The sequence below is a fragment of the Chinchilla lanigera genome, unplaced genomic scaffold (genome assembly GCF_000276665.1).
Source record: "Chinchilla lanigera isolate Chin_1 unplaced genomic scaffold, ChiLan1.0 scaffold00020, whole genome shotgun sequence".
Taxonomy (NCBI): domain Eukaryota; kingdom Metazoa; phylum Chordata; class Mammalia; order Rodentia; family Chinchillidae; genus Chinchilla; species Chinchilla lanigera.
In genome coordinates this window covers 4,630,382-4,643,895 of record NW_004955421.1, presented here as the reverse complement: position 1 = coordinate 4,643,895, position 13,514 = coordinate 4,630,382, and the positions used below count along the sequence as shown (strand labels likewise).

The 13,514-nt window shown below is 44.4% G+C and overlaps 1 protein-coding gene and 1 pseudogene across 1 annotated transcript in view; both read right to left on the bottom strand.

The window, feature by feature from the left end:
• Itga9 (integrin, alpha 9) overlaps nucleotides 1–13,514 on the bottom strand; it is a gene marked incomplete at its 5' end in the record, with an annotated part of 332,049 nt that overhangs the window by 19,206 nt on the left and 299,329 nt on the right.
• LOC102024807 lies at nucleotides 38–12,649 on the bottom strand (annotated as a pseudogene).

Below are 13,514 nucleotides of genomic sequence, written 5' to 3'. Positions count from 1 at the left end.
AACTCAGCTGTTCTCATCATTGGAGGAGGTTGGATCCTCACTGTCGCTGAGGAAAGAAACAAGAAAGAGAACTGCAGCAGTTCTCTTTGAGAAGCTCTGGTACTTATCTTGAGCATTGCTTCCTGGCTCCAGTGCAGATCCCTCAGCTGCCGGCACAGATCCTTCATCCCGCTGGTGCAGACTTTCTAGCTCCCACCACTGACCTTTGGGCCTTCCCAGTGCAGATCTCTGACACAGACTTGCATGAGATATTGCACAAGATACTTCCATGGGATCAGGCCCTCCGCTGGATTCTTTGGGTCTCTAGTGTGTGGACAGATCACTTGCACTCTTCTGCATTTGATTGGTTGGGTGAATATTATAAAATAATCCTATAAATTATGTGTCCTGAATTAAATCTATTCCCTTGCAAATCCTGACTACAACAAGGTTCAAAATACAATCAAATTCTTCTTGTGTAAGGGACTGAATTGAGAGTCTCTGGAGAGCAAAGAGCCATTTTTAAGGGACCACCAGGAGCTTTATGAGCTTCGTGATAGGTTTCAAGCTCAGCCAAAGGGATGAAATGCTACATTATCCAAACAAACTGTACATCCACCATGAACCATTTGGGGTTGTCCCCTTTGCAGGGTGGGTCGTAATGGGGATGTGGTCTGAGTAAGGTTCCTTTACAGTCTTCATAAGCCCCAAGATGAAGGGCTCTTTGCAGTTGCTTGGTAGAAGAAGGCATCATCCTCCAGCACCACTGCACTAAGGAAGTTCTGAGCCTGGTAATTTTGAACACCATCCTGGCATGCTATCTGCTTAAACTGAGCTTTGAGATCCTCAGTGCTGAATTTCACATCTATACCTTCCCCTAGTTGGCTCTCTGGCTCTGACTTCATCAGCCAGTAGTTGTTTAGATTCTTCCCACTGTTTTCTGAGTATGAACTCCTCTGCAGACTGGAGTTCTCCACTTGAGCTGACCTCTCATGTGAGTTTTCAGTTTTGGTGCATTTCCTGATAACCCCTTCTTGTCTCAGTATGTGTCACCCTGTAGCACATGCAACCATCCTTAATGCTTAATAACTTTTGCTGGGATGACAAGCAAGCAGGAGACTCTGGGGCCAGCAGCCCCAGTCAGCGTCTTCTGGGGTCTCCACATGGTCTGTCTGCAGGGGTGAGGTGTGGAGGATTCTGGAATGGACCAGGAGATATGAGAAACAACTCTATTACCCTCTAAACCCGGTGTGGAGCAAGCTGGAGGAGAGTGAGGAAGCCCAGAGGGGCTCAGCCTTGGAAGGACAGACAATGGGTGCTTAACCAAGCTTCTCAAGTCCTTTTCCCCGTGACCTGCGCCATTCCATCTCACACAGCCTGCCCCTAAGCCCTCCCCAGGCCCCGTGCCCCAGCACCTTAAAACAATCTGATGTGTAATATACATGCACCAACTACATTACGGCGTGTCACAAACACGAACTAAAATAATAATACTAATAACAATACTAATAATAATGGAAGGGGATCCAGAGAGGGAGGCGAAAGGAAGGTAGAGAGGCAAAGGTGAATAAAAAGAATCAGTATATGTTAAGTACATGTACCTACTCCCTAAAATGAATATAAACATCATGTACAGCAAATATACAAAAAAAATTGTAGGTTGGGGATGGGAATCTGCGTAACAAGCACCCAGATCAAGAAACAGGATGTGACCAACTCCACAGAAGCTCCCTTCACCCTCTCTTCCAGGCACAACTCCACCGGGGGTGACCATTACCCTGACTTCTAACAGCCTGGGCTAGCATCACCTGCTTTTGTACTTGGTACAAATGGATCCTGTGAGACTTCTGTGTATGGTACTTTCTCTTTATGTTATTATGTTTGGAAGATTTCTGGTAGCATGTCAGTTCTCACTGCTATATCGTAGTCCACTCTGTGAGTATAACATTTTTTTTTTTTTAATCCACACTACTGTTGATGGGCACTGGGGTTATTCCCAGTCTGGGGATATTATAAAGTGATTTTAGGACGAAAGGTATCTTTGAGGGATGAACATCTGTAGGTGGAGGCAGAGATGGGAGAGGGGAGGACAGAAATGAACTCTAAAATCTGTTCTCCTAAACCACTACTTTCTACGTGGTTCAGATTAGTGATTCCTGTTGTTAAAGGTAGACAGATTAATATCTTTAGGTTCTTGCTGTGGATCAAATAACCCCTTCCACACGCAGCATTTCTCATGTTGCCTTGTCCAAATGAATGTGGAGGCACTAAAACCATGAGAGAAAAGCCAGCTGAAGCCAGTCCTCGTGGGACCCGGTGTAGCCGGACCTCTACTTTCTGCTTCTTCCTTTGTGAATTGCGGGTCTGGCAGAGAACACACGATGGTTCCATGAAATGGTGTAGAGTCTGGTTGAACCGACAGTGAACCGCTGAGCCAGGCTGAGAGCTCAGTGGGCATTACACAGTTGTAAAGTCTAGCCTCTTCGCTAACGCAGATGGCTTTTCAGGGACCCTGAGATCTGTATGCAGGCAAAGCCATGTTGGAGTTCTGGCTGTGTAGATACAGAGTAGCTGCTGCACTTCAGTCTGGCAAATTCCACTGTCACTTGCCTGGAATGTGTGCTTCATTTTTTATTATTTTTTAGTGATGTCGCTCATCCTTTGGAGGCGTGCTGTTTTGTTAGAGCCCAGTCTCTCACATCATAACTCGAGTAACATCGTCTGAGTCTTTTAAAGTTCTGAGAAGTCATATCTTAGGTTAAAAACAAAGGAAGCATAGCAAGTAGCACAAATAGAATGGAAGGTCAAGAGACCCAATCAGGTTTGTCCCCACTACTACTGAGCTGGGTGACCCTAGTCGAGCATCTGTGCCTCTCTAAACATCTCTCCACCCGTTTTTCTGGTTTTTATCCCGTTGTAGCCCCAGTTCAGGCCTAATCTTTGCTCAAAGCGCACTACTTGAAGAGCCCTTGAGAGCCTCCTGCTGTTGCCTTTCTAATACAAAGTCTCATCAGTCACTTCTCTCAACTTGCTCTGTCACTGGCTTCCTTTTACATGGACCATGTAACTCAGGATACTTGTCCTCTTACAGCACGGCCTCTTTCTCTCCTTTCCAGTCTATGCCAGGCCACGTACTCACATTCCAGCCAGGAGGCACATCTCTGCTGGGGTCCCTGCCTCTCTGCAGGCTGCTTCTGCCACTTGGGGTGCACTTTCGTCTTGGCCCATTTGACAGGTTCTTTTACTGCTCATCTTAAAACTGTTCATACCATTGACCCATTAATTTGTACTTGAAAACATAATCAAAGGCAGAAAAAATCATAATAGAAGGGAGAAAAAAAGTTTTATACCCAAAGATGCTGATGGCAGGATTATTTATGTTGTACAAAATCAGAAGTAATTTAAATGTCTAATAATAGGGCATAGATAAATTAGTTGCTCACAAAGTGAAAAATGGTGACAAAAAGGTTGGCCATCAATGTGTCAACATGTTGAAAATATGGCCCATATAAATATATACTGAATGTACACTAAAGATGTATAATTCATTATTTAGGGAATCAGCAGGATGGCAAAGCTAGTTCAAAGAAGAATCTGAAAAACTGTGTAGTCACTGACAGAAAAACGTTGGAATCAGATTACTAAATCAGACACAAAATTGGCTGATACCTGCAGAGTGATAAACTGTATACCCGTTGGGATTATATTCTTGCTAAGTCAAAAATGGATTTGATCTTTACTGGTAAGAGTCATTTATCGGTTCTCAGGCTTCTACAAGGTAGCATATAACATCACAGAACCTGAGCCCTCTAGAGTTTGACAGTTCTGCTAAACCAGTGCTTCGTAAGGCTTATTGGGTATAAGAATCACGTGAGGAATCTTGTTAAAATGTAGTTTCTGAATCAGTGACAAGAGGCCTGAGCTTTTACACATCAAATAAGTCCACCCTGCTGCTGCTTGTCCAGGGACCGCTTGAGGAGGAAGCAGTCGGGGTGTGTGCCAGCATGCCAACCAAAGGGCTCTATCATCGGTTTGCTTGGTTTCCAAGTGTTAACACTGCTCAAAACATGGTAATAATGCAGGGGAAATGACACATTATAACACTACATTTAAAATCAGAAATATCCATTTAGTATATAGAAGAGTTTCAGGAAAATAGTAAGAAATTTTAAAAGTAAATAGGAATTACTTGAGACTTGTTTTTTTTTTTTTTTTTCTCTCTGAGATAGTGTTAGTTATGTGGTCCCTTGAACTCACTATATAGCCCAGACTGGGCTTAAACTCTTTCTGCCTCAGCCCCCTGAGTGCTGGGATTACAGGCCTGTGCCACCAACCCTGGCTAAAGTAAAAAAAAATTGAGGCTTTTCTTGAACATCTCCCCTCTTGAAGAAGACTGCCCTAATCCCCTCCTTGCAGCAGAATAAATAATTCTCTGACTCTGAAACATAGCAATTTTCAACCTCTTCTAGCAGAGTAAAATATACTATAGAAGCACAATGTACAAAGCAGAAAAGCTAGCAACTCTCTAGTTGTAAAGAAGGTGGACTGCCACGCCCAGCTGCTAAACCCTTCCCCAACCCACTGTCCTCCTGCATCAGCCTCTACACCTTGACCCAACTCCGGGGAGGCCAGGGCTCCACAAACAGTTTCACAACCACAGCTAAATACATCCTGGTCCCAGTTTTTAAGGCTTTCTCACTCTGTCTGAGTTCCAGGAAACTGCACATTCCTATAGAACTAGGGCTGGACTGCGTATCTTCTTGTCTTCTGAACAAATACAGTAATTTGTCACATGACTCAGGAATGTGAAAATTAATAAATTCAATAGCCTTTCTGTGATACCAGATGATGTATGAATATGATCCAGCCTGCAACAAAAGACGTGGTGGGATTTGAAGCTAGAGTCTCTGAGTATGATTTTTTCCCTCTCTACCTCAACATATATGTATAAGTGTTATTTCCACTGGGGGAGTCTTAGCCATCAATCTGTCTGTCCACCTTTCCAAATGTCTGTCCATTAGCTCATCCATCAGTTCATCCATCCACCCTGTTTGTCCATCCATCCAACAGATGTGTGTGTAGCACCTGCTATGTGCAGACACTGCCGAGACTCACCACTGAGGAACACAGCCCGTCTCTGCCCTCACGGAGTTCCGTGAAACACACATGTGACACTGTAATTGAGGAGTTCCCTGAGGAGCTTCCTGAGCTAAATGGTAAAGGAGAAGCAGAAATTACCTAGGCAGAGAGGAAAGATCATCTTAAGGAGAAGGAACAGCATGTGCAAAGCCACTTGGGCAGAGGTGAGACACTGCCATCAGCTAGTGGGCTGGAATGAACAGAACAAGCAAGAAGCCATAGGAAGCAGTTTAGATGAGGCTGATGGGATAAGAAAAGCTGCAATTCAGAATATTATGCTAAGGCTGAAGGTATAGTTCAGTGGTGGAACACCTACCTGAGATGCACAAGGTCCTAGGTTTGATTCCCACCACCACAACAAAAATTAAAAAAAAATAAAGAACTATATACTTAATTTGGTATAGTGATGCATGCCTGTAGTCCCAGCCACTGAGGAAGCTGAGCTAGGAGGATCGCTTGAGTACAAGCACCTGAGGTTAGCCTGGGTAGTATAATGAGAACTCGTCAACAACAACAAAAGAATATTTTATCTTAACCAGAATGGGAAGCTGATGAAGGGTTTTAGAGCACAAGAATGACATGATTTGCATTTTGTAAAGAGCACTCTGTGTGCAGAAACAATACAGATTAGAAAGAAGAACTGCACTTGGAGGTATAAGGGACAAACAGTTCCACAGAGAGGGTTGCAGAGGAATTGTTTCCCCAGGATAGATTTATGCCTCAAATAAGGAAGGAGGTGGAATGAAAGGAGGAGAAAGACTGAAGATGAGAAGATGTCTGTTGGCTTTAGAGAAGCAGCTATAGGGGTATGAAGATGAGAGAGAAGAAACTGACCAGCCAAGGGATGGAATATGGCATGCCTATGGACTCGAGCCGGAGGGCTTATGGGCTGGATGCCTACAAATCAAATAGAAGAAAATGCACAGCATGAGGCTTTGTCTTAACAAAGGCTTTGAGGAGGCCAAACTCTGGGCACCCTGCCTGCTGTAAGTTTAACGTACCCGAGGTTGGCAAGCAGGTACAGAGGAATGACCGGGAGCCAACTTCCAGCCTGAGGCTCCTAAACCTAAACCACAGCAGCCGATTTGCTTCTGTGTTTCTGGAAACTTTTATCTTTTGGCCACTGCAAATATGCTTAATGCAATACTGGAAATGCCCAGGTTTCTATAAAACCTGAAAACATGACCACAGTGTGGGTAGACTGGATGGAGGCCTCCAGGGATGGGAGGCACAGGCCAGGCAGCATTCCCAGAAAGGAGTTTCAAGCCCAGTCTCAGGTTGACGGTCATTGCTAAAATGGCAAGACGCTCTCGGGAGTGTACATCACACACCTGTCTCAACAGAAAGTAGGAATTATATAAATTTAAAAAGTAGAGAGTGAAGAATATCTGGGACATAAAAATGACAATTTCACCTGCTTCTAATCACATCTAACAGACGGTGGGGGTCCTGGATGAAGCGGGAGTGAGAAAGGGCTGTCGAGGCTGGGAGAAATGCGCTTTCAGCAGCTCAGCAAGCACAGAGAGACTTGCAGAGATGATACAAAGGAACAGAAAATAAACTATGCATTTGGCAAGATGGACACTGTAAGTCTGTGCTGTGATAAACAGAGATGTCAAATGTCCCTGAGGTGCTGGGTTTCAGAAGTCCCTTGCTCAGTTAGAATTGCAGAGAGGAGAGATGGGGTGCTGCGAAGTCATTTGCTATGAACAATGGGCCACATCTGTAGAACCCTTACTATGTACCAAGCTCTTTGCTAAGAGGTTTTGTATCTGTTATCTCTGGTGATACAATCTCTCTTCAAAGGGAGAAGGGGTTTGACATTTACCCTGGACAACAGCTCATTTACCTCAAACAGTAGAGGGCGAGTGTAAATTCTCTTGACTGTGTATCCGTGCAGTCAGGCCATAAGGGGGAAGAATTCCACAGTCAACAGACCAATGTGCTGAAAACAATGTGTCTGAAAACAATGTGCTCTGGGAGCACTGGAGCTAAGGGTCACCTCTAAGACAGAGGGTCAGCTGTGCATCACTCTACGATTCCTGCTGCCTGCTCAGGATGAGGCTCCAGGGCAACAGGATAGCACAGGTCACAGAAACAAAGTATTAAAGAAGACTCAGGGCTCACAAACTGGCAAACTGGGCAGTCAGGCTCAGTTCTCCCACTGATGAGATGAAGGACTTCAGGTGTGTCCCTTCACCTCCAAGAGCCCCAGTTTTTTCAATAGAAAATGGAAGTAATAATCCTTAGTCCTTAGAGGTGTTATGAGAGTGACAGAAATAATTACATCACAAGAACTGAGCAGCTACCAACACGTTTAAAGCAGCCAAATCATTCAGCCTACTAAGACACAGAGCAGAAAATCCAAGATATAAACAGAGAATAGATCCATATGTAGCAAAGACTGGTTCTCTGCCCAGATCCTCCTGGCTCCCCTCTGTGGGGCAGTTCATCCAACCCCAGCCTTTGTATGCTTTCCCTGCTAGCCGCTCTCTCCCCCAGCATGCACGCAGGAAAGCGGACGTGCCCTGGAGTTTCAGACCTGAAGGGCAGCTCCTTGTCAGTGAGCCACAGGTACAGAAGCGTGAAGGGCCAGCCAGCTCCCTTGCTTGTTGCAACAACAAACGCCGGTGCTATTTGTGCTCCAGATTTCTCCACAGGGTCAAGCCGTGGTGAAGATGTCCCCTGAAATCTCACTCAAGCTCCCTCATCCTTTTTCTATCCTGGCCCCATCCTGCCTCTTTCCGGGGCTCACAGGCATACCTTCCTAATACACCACCCCTGCACGCACTTTCATCTCAGGATGTGCTTTTGAGAATCCAACCCAAGACACCACCTGACACCCTCTGGAGTATCTGACCTTCCTTTCCTTGCCCACCCAGACAGTGCCTTCAGGACTCATTTGGGGGTCACTCCACCCATGAAGCTATTTGACCTGTTCAGCACAGGCATTTTGAACGCATCATCATACTATGATGCAAGGCTGTGTGTGTGCATGTGTGTCCGTGTGTGTCCATGTGTGTCCGTGTGTGTGTGTGTGTGTGTGTGTGTTTACCTGTTCGGTGCTGTGGAAATCTTGAGGATAAAAATTTCATTGGTTCATACTTAATAGAGGTATATTTAGTGTCTAGCAGAAGAATTTGATGGATTGCTCCAACTTTCACTGAAATACAACTTTCATAGCAGTGGCTTCCTTCGGGACCAAGGGAACTGGGGAAGTTCCAGGTATGCCACACCTGATTCAGCCAAAGCATATTTGAGTTTTGAAATGGGTTATGTAAAACAAGCAAACAAACATAATGATAATCATGATGAGGACAGGAAACTCATTTAGAGTTGGGGGCTATTAACATCTTTTGTCTTAAAAATATATAACACAGAAGCGTGTGCGTGCCATAGGTTCACCACCACTGTTCTAGGAGCTGCAAGTTGATACGGTTGGGTCCTCTCAACTCTAAGAAGCAGAAAGCAGTTTTCGTGTGTTATGGACAGGGAACCTGAGGCTTAAAGGACTTATCTGACTGCCGAGTCATGCAGTTAGGATGTACCTGCAATGTGAATGTCGGCTTTTCTGATTCCAAAGAGGGGACGCAAGGGGAAAAGCCCAAAAGATGAGAACTAACTGAACCCAGAAGGCTTCAGAGACCACACAGTGGGAACACACAGCCCTGACCCACAAGTGCTTGCCTGGGTGGGTTTACTTGGAAGTGAAAGCAGGCCTGTGGTAACTAGGCTGTGTGCTGGGGTCTAACCTAGACCAAGAAGGGAAAGCTCTGGCTGGGATGAGAGCCAGGTCTGGTTTGAAGGAGCTTCCTGGGCTCCATAGGCACTGGGAAGCTTTAAAACAAGTCAGTTCTTTCCACACGGGACAGTTTGCCTCTGTCTAGCCTCATTCATCCAGGATGGCTCCGTGCCTTCCCATGTGGCTGAGTGGCTGCCAGGTAGAGGAGAAGGAGCACCAAAGCTAGGAGTCCAGAATTTCATACTGTCCATAGTTCAGCCCCTGTGAGCTGGAATTTCCTCTACCCAAGTATCAGAGACCTCTTCATTCTCTTGAGGGAAGGACTTAGTGGTTCCCAGCCAGGGAGAAAAATGGATGCTCTGTAAACATCTTAAATTATATATAGCTTTCCTCCACACATGTAGGACGAGGGCCACTGATGGCAGTGCGACACATGAGTGAAGCAAATGCCTCTCTGGATATATGGTTGCCATGGCAGAAGATCCCAAACATCTGCTCCATCAAACGAGCCAAGAAGCATTACTCATTCAAACACATTATTCTTAAAAGAAAACAAAGCAAGAAGGACACACACTCCCACCCATCTTTGGACAGAGATTTTCATATTCTCTCATTGAGATTGTAGTTAGCCCAGGAAGCTGTCACCAAAAAATCGTCTGGATGACTGAACAAATGTTCTTGCTCAGATGAGGGCTCCAAGAAGAGCCCAAGCTTGGCTGGCCTGGTACTGAGCTTCACTCCTACAGAGCACACTAGAGCAGACTGACGTCCCTTTTCAGCAGCCTGGTATTGGATCTCCTCCCAGTGCTAGGTATTCCTCCTCTCAGGAAAAAGCAGGGAACCCCTCATAGCCAATAACGACAGAGACCTGGGCCCTGAGACAGAGGCCTAACCTCAGCCAGTGAGAAGCTCCTGGCTGTCTCCAGAGCAGGATCAAGAGAAGCCAGGGATAGCCGGACATAGCGTCCAGGACACCAGATTCTTCCTGTGACTGCTCCCAGTGTGCAGTCCTGGCCCCTCAAGTTTCTTAACTTCTTTTATATCCCTTTTTAATACCCTCACTTCCTCTGGCAAGTCTGAGAACTCCCAGATATCCTTCCAACCCATTCTGATTCTGCTGGAGCAAGACAGCAGGCTTCTCCTCTCGCATGTAAGATCTCACTTTGGTCACACGCCCCACCACCAACATTTGCTTATTCATCTGGGGTTTCACAAGTTGACTATATATTCTGACGCTTGAAACTAGGAGGAATTCACTGCAAGAAAATAGGAGAAATTCACTCCAGCTTTTCCTGCAGACACATAGGGAGTCTGGGCAGGGTCTCCTAGTACTTGTTAGTTCAGTAGCAATTCTATAGCATCTGCTTGCTTTGGTGGAGTTGCTGCCCTCAAGTCTCAGTCACTCTCCTTAAAAATATGGAACACTGAATCTTTTGCCTGACCTGTGGGCCTCAGTAGCCAATGCAGGAGGCAGGGATCAGGGTTAGGGGAAGTCCTGCTTGCCAAATCTTTTGATGCCTTTAATGGCTGCATGAATAGAGCCATTAATATTCATATTAGAATATTTTCCTTCTGTACTACATCTGTCCCCCCTTACCCTCAGGGGGTACATTCCCAGATCCCCAGTAGATGTCTGAAACTGTGGATAGTACCAAACTCTATAAATACTATGTATTTATATATATATACTTATGATAAAGTTTACTTTTTAAATTAGGCACAGATGAACAACAATAACTAATGACAAAATAGAACAATCATAATAATACACTATAATAAACTATGTTTAAAACTTATGAATTGTTTAATTCTGGAATTTATTTATTTGATACATTCAGACTGTAATTAACTATGGGTAACTGAAATTATGGGATGTGAAACCATGCGGAAGGGGTCTCCTGTGTTTCTCTAGGAAGAACTCCTCCTCTCCATGAGGTCCAGCTTACCAGCATAACCAGCTATATTTAACCAGCTATATTTCCCTTACTCGTTATATAAAGATTATATAATAAGTATTTCTTAAATATTTCAGGATCCTAACCAGTTTTTTCTGTCTTTTTCCCTTTTACTCCTAACCCATTCCTTGAAAAGTAGGCAGGATTAGGATGAATATGAAATTAAATGTGTCACGGGCACCTCAAAAACCAGCACTCAAAAACCATAGTTAACACCTGCAATTCTCAGGTTTGGGTTGGATGAAGCCAGATAGGTTTGTTTTGCTTGGTCTTGAATATGTTCTACCACGCTATCTGGGAAGCAGCCTGGAGATTTTGCATATATGCAGTGGTACCTCGGTTCACAAACTTAATTCTTTCTACAGTTCTGGCTGTACACCAAAGTGGATGAGAATCAAACCGTATTCAATGGTTAGGGTCATTGTTGACCTTATGGGGAAATTTGATTCAGTTCTCATCCAATTCAGCTTGTAACCAGAGTCATGAGAGGAATTAAGTTTATAAACCAAGGTATATACATATACATACAGATATATACATACATATATATAATATTTATATATATTTATCACACACAAGGCAAATGCCTTAAGAATTGAATACATATTTCTAGTTATTCACCCAAATGCTTTGTGCAACACTCTTGTACCATGGTATAAAAGACACAAAGAACCATAGGAAAATTCTTTGATTTCCTTATCAAATTTATCACCGTGTACTCTTTGTGGTAAAAAAAATCTGATTGTTTTCCTTTTTCCACCCACACCCTGCTGGATACCAGACACAAGTACACTTCCTGTTCATTCCAAGGCCATAACAACTCAGTGATGAATCCGAAGTCTTGTGAAATTGGGCCAGATTTAAATTTGGTGGCTAGCCTCTCTGAAAATTCCCCTTCAGCTGGACGGCAGACAGAAAGCCAGGCATTCAGAAGAATCATGCAGGGAAAAATGTGCTTGTTCTAAACATGAAAACCTTCCTACTTATAAAAGATTTTCTTTCCCTGCCAGGAAAGTTGAGAACACACTGCAGAACTTCATCTTAGCTTACAGACTAAAAGAGTAATCATGGAAAGGAGGGTATTATGGAATTCTTGTACATGTTAATGTTTCCTTGGGAATGTGGCAAAAAATTAGCTTATTCCTCGGAACTCTTAATAATAAAACTATCATCCCCCTGCTCAAAATGAAACAGAAATTGATGGAAAGAGTATTCGATGGGAAGACAGATGACTCAGAATCGCACAACAGGATGTTAAGCAATGTCTTCTTGGGCTCCACAGCCTACTCTTCTAAAAAAAGGCAGTGTGCCCAGTGCTTTTTTCCCCATCTACATGGAGATTTCACCTGTAGGAAATCTTTAGGAAACCTGTTAATTATTTCCATTGGCTCTAACTATTCACAGTATGAATTCTAAACCTTTGAGGTTAGATACATACTTCATTCTATATAACTTTAATCAGAGCTATGACAGTGAACAGGGAACCACTGCCTCCTCTCACTTCCCGGATGAAGGTCTGAAGTGATACTTAAATGGCCAGAAGGAAGGGGCAAAAGCACAAAAGCCAACTGAAAATATTTGACCTGCCAGAAAAAATTAAGCCTAAGTAGTGAAAGACTTGAGCATTTTTCTTATCATTTCTATTATTCAGACTAGTGCTTGGCTGGATGGTAACTCAGGTGAACAGAGGAGTCCACGTCTACCTCTGACACGGATTAAAAGACTCCCAGAAAAGTGACTGGGTCTTGGGGACGCCGTACTCCTCAGTGGATTCATCCAGAGTTGAGTACTGTGGGAATGTGGGGCCTAGCTGGGGGTCAGTCACTAGACGCATGCCTCCCTGGTGCTCTGCTTCCCAGCTGCCACGAACTAAGCAGCTTCATTCTGCTCTGCCTTCGGCCATGATGTTTCATGGGGCCAGAGGAGCGTGGCCTGAAACCTCTAAAGCTGTGGCCAAATAAAGCTCTTCTCCTTTAAGTTGCAGTTATCAGGTACTTTGTTCAGCAATGAGTAAAATGGTCCACACACCACCCCCGCATGGAGAGTGGGATGCCTGGCCCTTCACACGCATTGCCAGCCCTCACCCCTTCAGGTATTCTTGATCATTCAAGACTCACAGTGCTCTCCTTTCTTGGTCACCAAGCCCCAGAACAGGACTGAAATTTGACTGAAATCGCAAAGATTTGTTTTCTGTAGGACCCCTTCCCAGCCAGGGTCTTGAAAGAATGGGATTTAGTCAAATCTGCATCCTTATATTTCAACATGTAGCATCTCCATTCTCAGAAAATAAATTAACATACTATTTTTGTGTTAAATACATAATCTTTATGAATTTATCACTTTGTTAATTTGCCATATGAACACTGACTCTTCCCTGAGACGGTAGGTCTCCCTTGAGAAGGTACAGTCTCTGGATCAGGTGCTGAAAAGAAGCATCATTGCACAGCTTACTGGCAAATCAGTTCTGAGCAGTTCTACTCCTTTAGAACCTGGGTGTGGTGGTCAAACAACAGATGGCAAGAATAAAGGCAGAACTGCAAGCCACACTTCACCTCCAGCCTCTCCCTCACTCCCAGAGGTAAGCCTTGAAGTTTGCCTCACCCTCCCACGTCCCTGAGCTCTGCCTGCCAACTGCATTTCATGGAGGGTAAGTGGGCAGGGTGGGAGGGAGACACAAGGTTCTAGGTCTTGACAATCTG